The following is a 15,957-nucleotide window of genomic DNA, read 5'->3' on the forward strand; positions in this document are numbered from 1 at the left end:
CTCCCTTGTTCAGTAACACGTTCCCCATTTCCATCCTCAAGTCCCCCTTCACCTTCACAGTTCTACCAACGTTCTGTTCGTGATTATCTGGGTGCTTTCCAGGAGATGGAGGCTTGCTCTACAGCTCTCCTCTTTTCTTTCTGAGGTCTTAACAGAATCACCTTTCACTGTCTGCTCGCAATATCAGCTTTTTCTAGCATGTTCTAGCAGAACTCTTCCAGCCTCTTCCCATTACCTGGTTCCAAAGCTGCTTCTGCATGTTTCAGTGTCTATTACAGCAGCACCTGACTTCTCAGTACTAATTTCCGTCCTAGTCAGCTCGGGCTGCTGTAATAAAATAGCACGGGTGGCGTGGCTTACACAACAGATATTTATTTCTCACGGTGATGGAGGCTGAGAAGTCCAGGATCCAGGTGCCGGTTGATCTGGTCCCTTGTGGAGGCTCTCTTGCAGATGTCTGCCTTCTTTCTGTACCTCCCATGGTGCTGGGGATGGGGAGAGGGAATGAATTCTCTGGTGTCTTCTTAGAAAGGCACCAATCCCATCCTGGGTCCTCTATCCTCACGACCTCGACCTTATGTAAACCTAATCACCTCCCCAAGATTCCCTGCCTCCAAATACCATCATGTGGGGGACGAGGGCTTCAACAAACGAATTTTGGGAACACACAAACATTCAGTCCATAGCAGCCCTATAGCCAATGCTTAGGAGCCCCATCTTGCTTTGAATTTTAGCTGAATTGGCCTCCGGGTCACTGTGCAATAGGTATTGTCATCCCCTTTGTAGGAATGAGGACTGGAGGCTCAGAGAGGCCGGCCAACCCGCCCAGGGTCACACAGCAGCTGCGCAGAGAGAAAAGAAGCAAAGTCCGAGGCTTGCTCCCCGTTGTCTCCTGGGATGCTGTCGGGGTTCTCCACTGTGGCCCACTCACTGTGCTCCTGATTTGGGGGAGGAGTTGTGGAGAAGAGGTGGCGTGACCAGCGGTCAGTACCTGCCGGCCGTACAAGATGTGCTTGAAATATCCCCAGACCCTTCAGAATCAAGGCTCTACTGAGCCATGAAGGGAATGCCCACACCCTCCTACCTGGAAGAAGGAGAAAGGTAAAGGTTATCACCAAACAGGGAACGTAGCGACAGCCAGCCAAGGAGGACCCAGCCCCTGGATGGAGGCACAATGCAGAAAAGTCCCTGGACCCACCCCCCGCTTCCCGTCCTCTGCCTCTCATTGGCCCCACTGATCTAAAGGGCCACCTCAAATATGGACCCCAGTCATCAGAGGCCCAAGCCCCCAGCACCCTCCACTCTCTGGTCCTTATATCCATTCTGAGTCCCCCCAAGAATGTTTAGACTCAGAATCTGGTGATGAGCACATGCGTCTGTTTTGCTCTTGACAATCCAGTATGTTATTATATATGCTTTTTGGTGTCTTTTCTGATGTGCCTTTGGTGCGAGGGTCTTTCCTTATTGTGTGATTGAACCCTCCTGAGGACCCTGGTGGGCGTCGTGATCCCTGTTTCGCAGATGAGGAAACAGGACTCAGAGAGGGTAACTGGCTCACTCAGCGCTTCCCAGCTAGGAAGCAGTAGAGCCTAGATCCCAACCCAGGACGTGCTGACTCCAGTGCCTGTGTTCCTGGCCTCTGTGTCCATTTGCCTCCCCTCCCACAGGTCCGACAGGCTGCAGATAGCTTACTTCTCAGGCAGCGAGGGCGTAAGATGTGTGGAATTTCGACTAGACAGCTTAGCAGGGGAGTGGTACTCTCCATCCCGTTTCCCTTGGGGACAGCGCTCTGGTCCCGCCCACCTGCCCAGGACGGCTCCTCATGAGACAGCCCCTGCAGCTGGACTCAGCCGTGTCAAAGTCTTGCTGGAAGAGCTCACCCAGGCAGGCTGGCTCTTGCCCAGGGCTGGCGTCTCAGTGGCCGGGCTGCTGCTCTGAGCCTGGCAAAGGCATTGGGAAGCCAGCGCTGGGGGCCGAGGATCACAGCGGACCAGTGAGCTGGCCACAGGACAGACAGCCCAGGAGCCCACCACGAGATGCAGAGAGAACACACAGGTGTTCCCTCTGGATGTCTGCAGGGGTTGGGACTGTCCCACTCCCGGCCCCAAACCAAACCCTCAGACAAAGCAGTTGGGATGGGCAGGGCGGTCTGTTAGAGACACGCTTTCATGTCATTTGCAGCGAGAGCAGCCAGCTCTTCCCCGCAGACTGGACGCTAACGCAACGAATGCTCCAGCATCAGCCTGGTGTGGGCCCGCCCCTCCTCCCCTCACCCCCATTCACGCTGCCATTAGCTGCCCTTTTGTAGAGCAGAAGGCTCTGGGGTTATGGGCCCTGCCCAAGCGCACAAAAACCTTGGCCCCAGCACAGGGGTGTCTGCGGTAGAGAGTCCTCTTCTACTGGCCCCTTTGTCGGTAGCTCATCAGGAAACAGAGCGAGCCGGGTTATGTGGGGAAGAGTCAGGAGGCACCGGCGAGTCACTTGTTTCAGAGTGGGTTCCTCGTTCTGCCGGCGCCTGAGTGACGGAGCCTATACTTTGCACATCACGATTATGAAGGGCCGCAATTGGCCTCTTGGCTTCTGAAGGTGCGGAGGATTCAGCTGGGGCTGTGAGCATCCTCGCGCTGAATCACCCCCTCATCATCTCTGTCCCCGCCTCCTCGCCCAAAGACCCCCTCCCTCACTGCAGCCCCCGAGCTGGGGCTCTGTCCCTGGCAGGACTGGAATGTGACAAGCCCATCATTCCACAGTGGGGAAACCGAGGCCGGGAGAGGGGAGGTGACTTGCCCGAACCTGGACCAGAGGGGACCCAGCGGCAGCTCCCCGGCCCAGCCCGTGTTCTCTGGGCTGGGGAGTCGTGAACTCAAGGATGGCCTGCTGCCTTCAAAGAGGCTTATGGGAGTAGGGTAGGGAACTGGTGGCTTCACCCCCCGAATATTTGCAGGGGGACTTCTAGGACCCTGAGGCTGGAGAGAAGGGAAAAGGGTTCTACTGAGGGCATCCCTGTCCGAACATGTGTAGGGATGAGTGAATGATGGTCATAATCAGGTGACAATAGCAAGCTCGCTGTGTGTGCTGGGCGCTGTGCAACCCTGGGGCCATTCTTGACTCCTCTGTTCCCTCACACCCTGTATCCAGGAGGCAGGTTGCTCTCTTGGCGCTCTGTATCCTAGGGCAGCACTGCCTAGTAGAACTTTCGACGAGGAAGGACACTGTCTGTGCTCAACTGCATGGCTACTGACCACTTGATGTGTGGCCAGTGTGACCAAGGAACTGATTTCGTTTTCCTTTAATTTTAATTAACTTAAATAGCCACCTAGGGCTAGTGGCTACCATATCGGACAGCATTGTTCTAGATAATATCCAGAATCTGACCGCCTTTCCCGCCTCCTAGACGCCCACCGTGTCCCAGCCATCATCTCCCCTTCGAGTCTCCTTTGCCCTCCTGCCTTTGCCCCTGCAGTCTCTTATCCAATACGTCTGCTCAAAACCCTGCAGTGGGGCCACCTCCCCAGGCCCTCACGTGTTCTGCAGGCCCCTGTTATCCTGCTGTTCCTCTGATCTGCACACCTCGCCCTCTCCCCTGCTCTGTCCCACTGCCCTTACCTCCTTGCTCTTCCTATACACATAGTCGTGCTCCTGCCTCAGGACCTTTGCACTGGCTGTTCCCTCTGTCTTGAGACTCTTTCCTTAGTAGCTACATGGCTCGTGGCCTCTCCTCCTTCAAGCCCCTCATCAAACCCCACTTTCTCAAAGAGACCTTTCCTGACGACGGGTAAGGGACATAGATTGGCAATGTTCCCCCTTCTCCTTCTAGACGTTGTATTTTTCTTCAAAGCATTTACCACCACCTGGCATTGTAAGGTTTTCTGATTTGTTTATTTTCTACCTCCCCCGACTAGAATGTAAATTCCATGAGGGCAAGTTTATCCCCTCTGTTTTGTTCATCGACGTATCCCATGCTTCAGGAACTGCACCTGGCATACAGTAGATGCTCAATAAATGCCAACCGAATGGAGGAAAGATGATCTCAGTGCTCACTGTCGCCCAAGAGGAAGGTGTCCTTACTCCCAGGTTACAGGTGAGAAAATTGAGGCTGGGGGGGTCAACTTTAAACCGAGGTCCATGCAAATGGGAAACCCACCTGCACAGCCGCCATGTTCAGCAGTGAGACAGAGCGACTCATTCCACCTTGGGGCCTCAGTTTCCTTGCCTGGGAGTCCATGTGTCACATGAGGGGTCTCCACAGGCTCTGGGCCGAAAGGGGACTGACCGCGGCCCCATGTTAGGGGGAAGTCTTGCCAGACAGTGCAGGAAAAGCATGTCCTCTGCCTGGCAAGCTGCCCCCTGGGCAGACGAGAAGAGGGGTGTGTGGGGTGTGGCCAGTGGCAGGAGCCGGGGTCTGGACCAGGGTGTTGGCTTCCACAGGGTTCTTATAAAGCACCTTAAGCTTCCTGTCCCTGACTTCCACACCCAGCCATTTCCATTTTCTCCTGCTGCCATGGGGTGTGGAGAGCAGCATCTGGGAACCGAGGCTGGGGCCGATTCCTCGGCAATGTCGCCCTGGGGGGTGGCTGGACAGGGAATGGCCAGGAGGAGTGGTGGACCGAGGCTACGAGAGTCAGGCCTCGAATGCCGAGCTCAGATTCTGGGACACGTGTGAGAGGTACGAGGAGAAAGGAACAGGGAGGGGCCGACATCAATTACGCACCTGCTGTGTGCAATGTGGGGCTGGCCATGGGCTCTCTCACTTAGTTCTTATGACTCACCACAAGCCAGTATTCCCACTGCTTTCATTCGTTCACTCATTCATTCATTCATTCACCATGTGCCAGGTCTGCTGACAGCTGATCCAGTGCTCTTATCCAAGGGTGAGACAGAGGCAGGGAGCTGTGAGGACAGGTGGCCACAGGGTGGCCCTGTCCAGGGGGTCCATCGAGAGAAGGACACTGAGACTCAGAGAGCTGAGGGGACACGCCCAGGTCTTGGGGCTCACAGCCTGTGCCCCACCCCCCGGTGCCTCGGGCTGGGCAGGTGCAGCCTGGGTAGGGATGCCCAGAGTCCCCTGAGCCCAATTTCCCTGGGCTCCAACAGCCAAGGCTGCAGCTCTCACTTTCCCCATCTCGGCAGAGCAGAAAGACGGGCTGGTTGCTTTCCTTCCCGGGTTTCGGGGCTGTCCTCTTTGCTCTGTCTCTGACTCAAATGCTAATCTCTCTGGAAACAACCAGAAAGAATGTTTTGCCAGCTCTCTGGGCATCCCTTAGCTCAGTCAAGTTGACACGTATAAAGCGGTCACATTTTCCTCCAAAGTCCATAGTTTACATTGGTGTTCACTCTTGCCGTTGTTCATTTTATGGATTTGCACAAATGTGTAATGACATGTATCTATCATTATGTTATTATATAGAGTATTTCCACTGCCCTAAAAGTCCACTGTTCCCTGCCTATTCATCCCTCCCTCCCTTCTAACCCCTGGCAACCAGTGAACTTTTTACTGTCTCCACAGTATTACCTTTTCCAGAGTGTCGTATAGTTGGAATCATGCGGTCTACAGCCTTTTCAGGCTGGCTTCTTTCACTCAGTAATATCCATTGAAGGTTCCTCCATGCTTTTTTATGGCTTGATAGCTCACTTCTTTCTGTGCTGAGTAATATTCCATTGTCTGGACGGATCACAGTTTATTAACCCATTCACCTACTGAAGGACAGCTTGGTTGCTTCCAAGTTTTGCCAATTATGAATAAAACTTCCATAAACACCAAACTGCAGGGTTTTTGTTGTTGTTGTTTTTTGCTGTACGTGGGCCTCTCACTGTTGTGGCCTCTCCCATTGCGGAGCACAGGCTCCGGACGCGCAGGCTCAGCGGCCATGGCTCAGGGGCCCAGCCGCTCCGCGCCATGTGGGATCTTCCCGGACCGGGGCACGAACCCGTGTCCCCTGCATCGGCAGGCGGACTCTCAACCACTGCGCCACCAGGGAAGCCCTATTTTTATTTTTTAATATATTTATTTATGGCTGTGTTGGGTCTTCGTTGCTGCGCGTGGGCTTTCTCTAGTTGTGGCGAGCGGGGGGTTACTCTTTGTTGCAGTGCGCGGGCTTCTCATTGCAGTGGCTTCTCTTGTTGCGGAGCACGGGCTCTGGGCACGTGGGCTTCAGTAGTTGTGATGTGCCGGCTCAGTAGTTGTGGCTCGCGGGCTCTAGAGCGTAGGCTCAGTAGTTGTGGCGCACGGGCTTAGTTGCTCCATGGCATGTGGGATCTTCCCGGACTAGGGCTTGAACCCATGTCCCCTGCATTGGCAGGCGGATTCTTAACCACTGTGCCACCAGGGAAGTCCCTCTCACTGTTGTAATTAGAATTTCCTTGATGACATACGATGTGGAGCATCTTTTGATATGTTTACTTGACATGTGTATATCTTCTTTGGTGAGGTGTCTATTAAGGTCTTAGGCCCATTTTTTAAAATTAATTTATTTATTTATATTTATTTTTTGCTACGTTGGGTCTTCGTTGCTGCACGCGGGCTTTCTCTAGTTGTGGTGAGTGGGGGCCACTCTTCGTTGCGGTGCGCGGGTTTCGCGTTGTGGTGGCTTTTCTTGTTGCAGAGCACGGGTTCTAGGCACGCAGGCCTCAGTAGTTGTGGCACACGGGCTCAGTAGTTGTGGCTCACGGGCTCCAGAGTGCAGGCTCCGTAGTTGTGGCACACAGGCTTAGTTGCTCTGTGGCACGTAGGATCTTCCCGGACTAGGGCTCAAACCCGTGTGCCCTGCATTGGCAGGAGGATTCTTAACCACTGCGCCACCAGGGAAACCCCTAGGCCCATTTTTTAATTGGACTGTTTGCTTTCTTATTATTGAATTTTAAGAGTTCTTTTTATATTTTGGATAACAGTCCTTTATCAGGTATGTCTTTTGTAAATGTTTTCTCCCGGTCTGTGGCTTGTCTTTTCATTCTCTTGGCAGTGTCCTTCATGGAGCAGAACTTTTGAATTTTAATGGAGCCCAGTTTATCCGTTTTTTCTTTCATGGATCATGGCTTTGATGTCTAAAAAGTTATCACCAAACCCAAGGCATCTAGATGCTCTCCTATTTATCATCTAGAAGTCTTAACAGCTTTACATTTTACATTTAGGTCTGTGATCCATTAGGAATTAATTTTTGTGAAGGGTGTAAAGTCTGTGTCTAGATTCATTGTTTTGCTTGTGGATGTCCAGTTGTTCCAGCACCATTTGTTGAAGAGACTATCTTTTCCTTATTGTATTGCTCTTCCTCCTTTGTCAACGGTTAATTGACTATATTTATATAAAGGGTCTATTTCTGGGCTCTCTAATCTGTTTCATTGGTCTGTTTGCCTATTCTTTCACTGATAACACACTGTCTTGATTATTGTAGATTTTTAGTATGTATTTTTTGAATTTGAGTAATGCAAGTCCTCTGACTTTGTTCTTCTTCTGTGTTGTGTTGGCTATTCTGAGTCTTTTCCCTCTTATGTAAACTTTATGTATGTATGTATTTATTTGTTGGCTGTGCCACACGGCTTACAGGATTTTAGTTCCCCGACCAGGGACTGAACCCAGGTCCATGGCAGTGAAAACTCCAAGTCCTAACCACTGGACCACCAGGCAGCTCCCATAAACTTTACAATCACTTTGCTGATGTCCACAAAATGACTTGCTGGGATTTTGACTTTTTGGAATTGCATTGAGTCTATAGATCAAGTTGGGAAGAACTGACATCTTGACAATGTTTGAGTTTTTCTACCCATGAACATGAAATATCCTTTTATTTAAGATTTTTTTTAAAAAATGTCTTTCATCAGAGTTTCCTTATGTAAGACTTGTGCATATTTTGTTAGGTTTATATTTCATTTTGGGGAGTGTTAATATAAATGGTTTTGTGCTTTTTGTTTCAAATTCCACTTGTTCATCGCTGGAATATAAGAAATCAAGTGATTTTTGTACACAGGCACACCTCATTTTATTGTTCTTCACTTTATAGTGCTTCACAGACATTGCATTTTTTTCAAATTGAAAGTCTGTGGCAACCCTGCATCGATCAAATCTGTTGACACCATTTTCCCAACAGCATTTGCTCACTGAGTGTCTCTGTGTCACACTTTGGTAATTCTCAAAATAGTTCAAACTTTTTCATTATTATTAGATTTGTTATGATGATCTGTGATCAGTGATTTTTGATGTTACTACTACTACTCACAGAAGGCTCAGATGTTGGTTAGCATTTTTTAGCAATAAAATATTTCTAAAGTAAGGTAGGTACATTGTTTTTTAGACATAATGCTATTGCACACTTAATAGACTACAGAAGAGTGTAAACATAACTTTTATATTAATTGAGAAACCAAAAAAATTGCGTGACCTGCTTTATTAAGATATTTACTTTATTTTGGTGGTCTGCAACAAAACTCACTATATCTCCAAAGAATGCCTATATTAATCTCGTACTGTATCTTGCAACCTTGATATACATAATCACTTGTTCTAGGAGGTTTTTGTTGTTGTTGTTGTTTGTTTGTTTTTGGTCAATTCTTCTGGATTTTTCGCATGGACAATCATGTTGACAAAGGCGGTTTTATTTCTTCCTTCCCAATCAGTGTACCTTTTATTTCATTTTCTTGTCTTATTACATTAGCTAGAACTTCCAATACAATGTTGAAAAAGTTTCAACATTCAACAGTAAACTATTCCTAGTTTGTTAATTTTTTTTTATGATAAATGGGTTTGGGATTGTATTGAGTGATTTTTCTGCATCTGTTAATTGACCATGTGATTTTTCTTTAGCCTGTTGATGTGATTGATTACATTAATTGATTTTCAAATGTTGAAACAGCGGTGCTTACCAGGGATAAATTCGACTTGGTGTGGTCTGTAATTCTTTTTATGCACTGTTGGATTTGGTTTGCTAATATTTTGTCGAGGATTTTTGCATATATGTTTATGAGAGATATTGGTCTGTAGTTTTCTTTTCTTGTAATCTCTCTGCCTGGCTTTGGTATTAGGATAATGTCAGCCTCACAGAATGAGTTAGGAAGTATTTCCTCTGCAAGAGATTGTAGAGAATTTGTATAATTTCTTCCTTAAATGTTTTGTGGAATTCACCAGTGAACCCATCTTGGTCTGGTGCTTTCTGTTTTGGAAGGTTATTAATTATTGACTCAGTAATATTTAATAGATGTAGTCCTTTTAAGATTGTCTATTTCTTTTTGTGTGAATTTTGGCAGATTGTGTCTTTCAAGGAATTGGTCCATTTCATGTAGGATATCATATTTGTGGGCATAGAATTCCTTGATTCATAGTCCATAGTATTCATTTTAATGTCCATGGGATCTGTAGTGGTGTTCCCCCTTTCATTTTTAATATTAGTAATTTGAGTCTTCTTTCCTAGCTAGCCTGTCTAGAGGTTTATTGATTTTATTGATCTTTTCAAAGAACAGGTTTGGGTTTTGTTGATTTTCTCTACTGAGTTCTTGTTTTCAATTTTATGGATTTCTGCTCTAATTCTTATCATTTCTTTTCTTCTGCTTACGGTCATTTTAATTTGATCTTTTTCCAGTTTCTTGAGGTAGATTAGATGATTGATTTTAGATCTTCCTTCTTTTCTAATACAGGCACTCAGTGCTATAAATATCCCTTTAAGTACTGCTTTTGCTGCATCCTACACATTTTGATAAGTTATGTTTTCATTCTCTTTAGTTCAAGGTAGAGTTGACCCTTGAACAATACAGGGCTAGGGGTACTGATACCCTCACAGGTGGAGATCTGCATGTAACTTTACAGTTGATCCTCCATATCGCTGTTCCACATCCACAGATTCAACCAACCAAAGATTGTGTAGTACTGTAGTATGTATTTATTGAAAAAAAAATCCACATTTAAGTGGACTTGTGCATTTCAAACACATGTTGTTCAATGGTCAACTGTATTTTAAAATTTCTCTTTTGACCCATGTGTGATTTAGGAGTATGTTGTTTAATCTGTAAGTGTTTTGGGATTCTCCAGTATTCTTTTTGTTATTGATTTCTAGTTTAATTCCACTGTGGTCTGAGAGCAGACATTGTATGATTTCTGTTCTTTAGAATTTGTTAAGGTATGTTTTATGCCCAGAAGTGGTCTATCATGGTGCATGTTGTGTGTGAGCTTGGGAAGAGTGTACAATCTTCTCTTGTTGGATGAAGTAGTCTATAGATGTCAATTTTATCCAGTTGATTGATGGTGTTGCTGAGTTCAACTATGTCCTTACTGATTTTCCACCTGTTGGACCTGTCCATTTCTGATAGAGGGGTGTTGAAGTCTCCAATCATGATAGTGGATTCAGCTATTTCTCTTTGAAATTCTATTCATTTTTGCCTCATATATTGTGATGCTCTGTTGTTAGATGCACACACATTAAGGGTTATGTCCTTTTGGAAATTTGGACATTCATCACTTTTTAACACCCTTCTTTATCCCTGATAAAACTCTTTGCTTTGAAGTCTGCTCTGAAATTAATTAGCTATTCCTGCTTTCTTTTGATTAGTGTTAGCATGGTTTATTTTTTCCATCCATTTACTTTTAATCTATATGTGTATTTATATTTAAAGTGAGTTTTTTTTCGACAACATATAGTTGACTCTTGTTTTTTGATCCACTCTACCAATCTGTCTTTTTTTTTTTTTTTTTTTTTGCGGTACGTGGGCCTCTCACTGCTGTGGCCTCTCCCGTTGCGGAGCACAGGCTCCAGACGTGCAGGCTCAGCGGCCATGGCTCACGGGCCCAGCCTCTCCGTGGCATGTGGGATCTTCCCGGACCGGGGCATGAACCCGCGTCCCCTGCATCGGCAGGCAGACCCTCAACCACTGCGCCACCAGGGAAGCCCCAATCTGTCTTTTAATTGGTGCACTTAGACTATTGACATTCAAAGCGACTAGTGATATAGTTGGCTTAATATCTACCACATTTGTTACTGTTTTGTGTTTGTTACAATGGTTCTTTGTTACTACTTTTTTCTTTCACTTTTTCTGCCTTTTTGTGGGGTTGTTTTTTTTTTTTTTTGAGTAAGAAATAAATATTTATCAAGTCCTTGATATTTGGAGATTTTTGTGTTGGAGTAACTCTTCTCTTTTCCCCCAGTTTTATTGAGGTATAATTGACAGAAATAAATTGTATAAATTTAATGTGTAAAACATGATGATTTGATATACATATATATTGTGAAATGATCACCACAATAAAGGTAGTTAACACATCTGTCACCTCACATAGTTACCTTTGTGTGTGTGTGTGTGTGTGTGTGTGTGTTGAGAACTTTCAATATATAATACAGTATTGTTAATGATGGTCACCATGCTGTACATTAGACCCCTGAGCTTATGCACCTTATACCTGAAAGCTTGTATCCTTTGACCAGCACTTCCACACCCCAGCCCCTGGCAACCACCATTTTACTCTCTGTGTCTATGATTTCAACTATTTTAGATTCCACATGTAAGTGAGATCATACAGTATTTGTCTTTGTCTGACTTATTTCACTTAGCATGTTTTCTCAAGGTTCATCCATGTTGTTGCAAATCTGCCTTTTGTGGTTTTACCTGAGCATTTTATATAATTCCCTTTTCTCTCCTTTCTTACCCTATCAGTGATATTGCTTGTTTTTAGTGGTTGCCCTAGAGTTTGCAATATACATTTACAGCTACTCCGATCCACTTTCAAATAACACTATATCACTTCATGGGTTGTACAAATCCCTTATAATAACAAAATAATCCTAATTCCTCCCTCCTATACTTTGTATCATTGCTGTCATTCATTTCACTTATACATAAACATTCATAAGCATATATATTATGTATATAGTCAAATACATTGTTGGTATGATTATTTTGAACACATCATTATCTGTTAGTTCAAGGTTAAGAATAAAAAAAATAAAGGTTTTATTTTACCTTCACTTTATTTCTTCCCCTATGCTCTTCCTTTGTTTATGTTAATCCATGTTTCTGACCCATATTATTTTCTTTCTCTCTAAAGAACTGCTTTGAACATTTCTTGAATGGCAGGTCTACTAGCCACAAATTCCCTCAATTTTTGTTTGTCTGAGGAAGTCTTTATTTCCCCTTCACTTTTGAAGGGTAATTTCACAGGGTACAGAATTCTAAATTTGGGGGGCTTTTCTCTCAGCACTTTAAATATTTCACTCCACTCTCAAGGAGCTGGAAGTAATTCTTACCTTTGCTCTTCTATAGATAATGTGCTTTCTTCCCCTCTGGCTGCTTTCAGGATTTTTTTTCTCTTTCTCTTTGCCTTTCTGAAGTTTGAAAATGAAATGCTTAGGTATAGTTTATTTGGGGCATTTATCTTGTTTGGTGTTCTCTGAGCTTCCTGGATCTCTGATTTGGTGTCTGACATTAATTGGGGAAATTCTCCGCCATTATTGTTTCAAATATTTCTTCTGTTCCTTTCTCTCTTCTGCTGGAATTCCCAATTACACATATGTTACACCTTTGTAGCTGTCCTGCAGCCCTCATATATTCTGTTCTATTTTTTTTAAGTCTTTGTTCTCTTGGCTTTTCAATTTTGGAGGTTTCTGTTGAGATATTCTCAAGCTCAGAGATTCGTTCCTCAGCCGTTCCTCTACTAATAAGTCCCTCAAAGGCATTCTGCATTTCCTTTCCAGTGTGTTTGATCTGTAGCATTTCTTTTGGGTTCTTTCTCAGGATTTCCATCTCTCTGCTTACACGTCACACCTGTTCTTACATGCAGTTGACTTTACCCATTAGAGCTCTAGCATATTAATCATGGCTGTCTTAAATTCCTGGTCTGATATTTCTAACCTCCCTGCCATATCAAAATCTGGTTCTGGGGCTTCCCTGGTGGCACAGTGGTTGAGAGTCCGCCTGCCGATGCAGGGGACACGGGTTTGTGCCCCGGTCCGGGAAGATCCCACATGCCGCGGAGCGGCTGGGCCCGTGAGCCATGGCCGCTGAGCCTGCGCGTCCAGAGCCTGTGCTCCGCAACGGGAGAGGCCACAACAGTGAGAGACCCGCATATCGCAAAAAAAAAATCTGGTTCTGATGCTTGCTCTGTCTCTTCAAACTATGTTTTTTGCCTTTTAGTATGCCTTGTAACTTTTTCTTGAAAGCCGGACATGATGTACTGGGTAAAAGAAACTTCTGGAAATAGGCTTTTAGTAATGCAGTGGTGAGGTGGGGGGAGGGGAAGAGTTCTAGGTCTCAGTTCTGTAGTGAACCTGTGCTTACAGAACTGTGAACTTCATGAATGTTTCTCATCCCTTCCCACCCCCATAAGTGGGGAGGGATGGCTAGAGTGGCTTGGAGTTGGGTGTTTCCCCTTTCTCACCTCTGTTAGGCTCTGATCAGACCCAGGGAGATTAGGCTCTGATTAGGTTAAACTAATAGATTAAATCTGATAGATTAGGAGGGCTGGCCTTGTTAAGAACGGATATTCTGGTGTATTTCACAGTGGTTCCTTTTCTCCTCCCCTGCTGGAAGCACACGGGGATTTTCCCTCCAATATTCACTTGTGAGAGCAGATTGGGGACCTGGAGGTAAAGTTCACAAACAGGTGAGGACCCCTCTCGCACTGGGCCCCCTCTGGAGTTTCAACTTTCAGCCTCATCCACACTGGGCCTCCAGCAGCTCGTCAGTTTCCGTTCCGTTTCCCTTCCCTAGTCCTGGTTCCTGGGCAGCTTTCTGCTCCCGGAGCCGTGGGTCTCTGCGCTTGCCTGTCGGTGCCTCTGATGCGGTTTGCCCTGTGGCCTCGCTTCTTTCACGAATCTAACAAGAGTTGTTGATTTTTCAGCTTGTTCAGTTTTTTACTTGTTGTTAGGACTGAGGGGCAGCTTCCAAGCTTCCTCTGTGCTAGGCCAGAAACCGGAAGTCTGGGATTGGGTTTGGAACAGCTCCCCTGGCTTCGGGGTGGGGGATGGGTGGGCAGAGTGGAAGGGGATACTGCAGGGTCTGGGGGAGGGTGAGATGCAGGGTTACCTGAGACATTTCCCTCTGCCGTTTGTAGACTCGCCCAGTGGCTCCTTGGGCATCTTCCAGGGCTCTGGCCACATTCCTGGAATTCCCTGGGGGGTTCAGGAGACCCTCACTGCTCCCCCCACCCCACTGGCTTCCAGCTTCCACTTCCAGTCAGGTGGGAAGTTCTGTGTCAGAGGCTCCATCTGCCAGTCCCAGGGACGCCCTGTTCTCAGTGGTCCCCACTTCCCTCCTAAAGCAAGAATCCTCATGGCCGAGCTGTGTGGCAGGAGGGGCGGGTAAGAGAGGAAGGGAGAAGGAAGTGCATCAGGAGATGGTCCAGAAATGCCTGCCTTTCCCTTATGACAAAGCCTCTGTGTGTCCCGGGGCCTTGGGCAGAGCCCAGGGGCAGAGTCCTAGAGCAAACACGCCCAGGAAGGGCACTGTCAGGGCCTCACTGATACTGGAGTGAAAACGGAAAGGCTCCTTCCCGTCTTATGCTACTCCCTCACCCAGCATCTCCTCCTCTCCTTGGTCGCCCTCTTTCTAGGGGTTTCCGCCCCCAAGAAGCCTTCTGGGGCCTCCCAGGTGAAACCGAGGAGGACCCCATGGGGCTGCTGGGCATGGAAGCCTTTTGGCCCCCCGTTTCTTGTAGGCAAGACTCCGGCCTCCATGACCTCCCCTGAGTGCCAAAGGGAAGGTTCGAACAGCTGCTAATCAAGGGAGGAGCGGCCAAGGCTAGGAGGCGAGATCACAGGGACCCGAGAAGCTCAGCAAGGCCTCGCGCCTGAGACCCCGCGGCCCCTCATCTTGTCAGCAACCCCGCCCTTGGGAGGTATTGTTATAAAACTCCTTATCAACTCCTCCCGGGCTGGTACACATAGTTTTCGAGGGCAGGAGCCCACTGTGTTCCTCCTTTGCCTGGCAAAGCAATAAAGCTATTCTTTTCTACTTCACCCAAAACCCTGTCTCTGAGGTTCGGCTTGGCACCGGTGCGCAGACGCTAAGCTCTCGGCATCCCCGGCGAGCGCCCTGGGGGGGCTTCCCCTGCTCCTTGTGCCTCACGGCAGTGTCATTAACTAGCGAATCGTGTGATGATTTGTTCGGTTCTGTCTCGCCCGCTAGACCTGGTCTGTCTCGTCCACGTCTGTGTTGTCAGCATCTGGAGGGATGCTTGCCCCATACAGGCACTCAGTGAACTTTGTTAAATAAAGGAATGAATGTTGAACAAATAGGTAAAATGGATAATGGCTCGTGACAGACTGTAGCTAAAATCACCCGATGGAGACCCCAAGGTGGAAGACCGTTCCCCGCCCTGTGGGGTCCTGTTCACTACACTGATGATCTGGGGTGAAGGGGATGCCGGTCTGCGGGCGGCCGGGCTCTGCTTTCATACCCCATCGCTTGCTCCAGGGGCAGGTGGCGGCTTCAGCAGCCCCAAGAGACTCCCTGCTCTCTGCTCTTAGGGTCCCGGCTGCGGGGAAGTGGGAATTATGGAGATGCCCATCCCTCAGGCATGGTGCTCCGGCTGTCCTGATAAACACGCTCTTCCAGTGTGGGCCCCAGATAATGTACTGTTCTTGCAATATGGTTTCTCCAGAAGGTGAGTCCCAATTAAGGAGAAAACAAGCCACGATCCTGCTGCGGAAGCTTCCCGCGTTGGGAGGCAGTGGGAGGCTTGGGGTCCTGTCCAGCCCTGGCAGGCCAGGTGTGAAGAGCTTGGGTTCTGGAGTTGGTGATTTGGTGGACGTGCCAGCCCTGCCACTGCCTGGTGGGTGTGTGGGCTGCCCTGTACCTCTCCTTCTAGTCTGGTTGGTGGGGACTGACATTTCTGTCATTCATTGGAGCTGCTGCACGAACCCCAGGCAGCTCCCTTCCCTCTGCCGGTCAGTTTCCTCACCTGTAAAGAGGGGATAGTGATGTGGTCATCCTCCCAGGTTGCTGTGGGAGGACCCCTGGAGGTAATTATTAATAACAGAGATAATA

General features: G+C 47.5%; 1 long non-coding RNA gene across 1 annotated transcript; it reads left to right on the forward strand.

Annotated features, from left to right (window-relative positions):
* Positions 1 to 3,913: 3,913 nt before the first annotated feature.
* Positions 3,914 to 15,688, forward strand: LOC113627781 (uncharacterized). The gene is made up of 4 exons (XR_003435727.1): positions 3,914 to 4,081; positions 13,472 to 13,573; positions 14,627 to 14,806; positions 15,572 to 15,688. It is a non-coding gene; the product is annotated as an uncharacterized LOC113627781 (long non-coding RNA).
* The last annotated feature ends 269 nt before the right edge of the window (positions 15,689 to 15,957 follow it).

The sequence above is a fragment of the Aethalodelphis obliquidens genome, unplaced genomic scaffold (assembly GCF_003676395.1).
Source record: "Aethalodelphis obliquidens isolate GAN/ISIS:26980383/991018 unplaced genomic scaffold, ASM367639v1 scaffold21, whole genome shotgun sequence".
Classification (NCBI taxonomy): domain Eukaryota; kingdom Metazoa; phylum Chordata; class Mammalia; order Artiodactyla; family Delphinidae; genus Aethalodelphis; species Aethalodelphis obliquidens.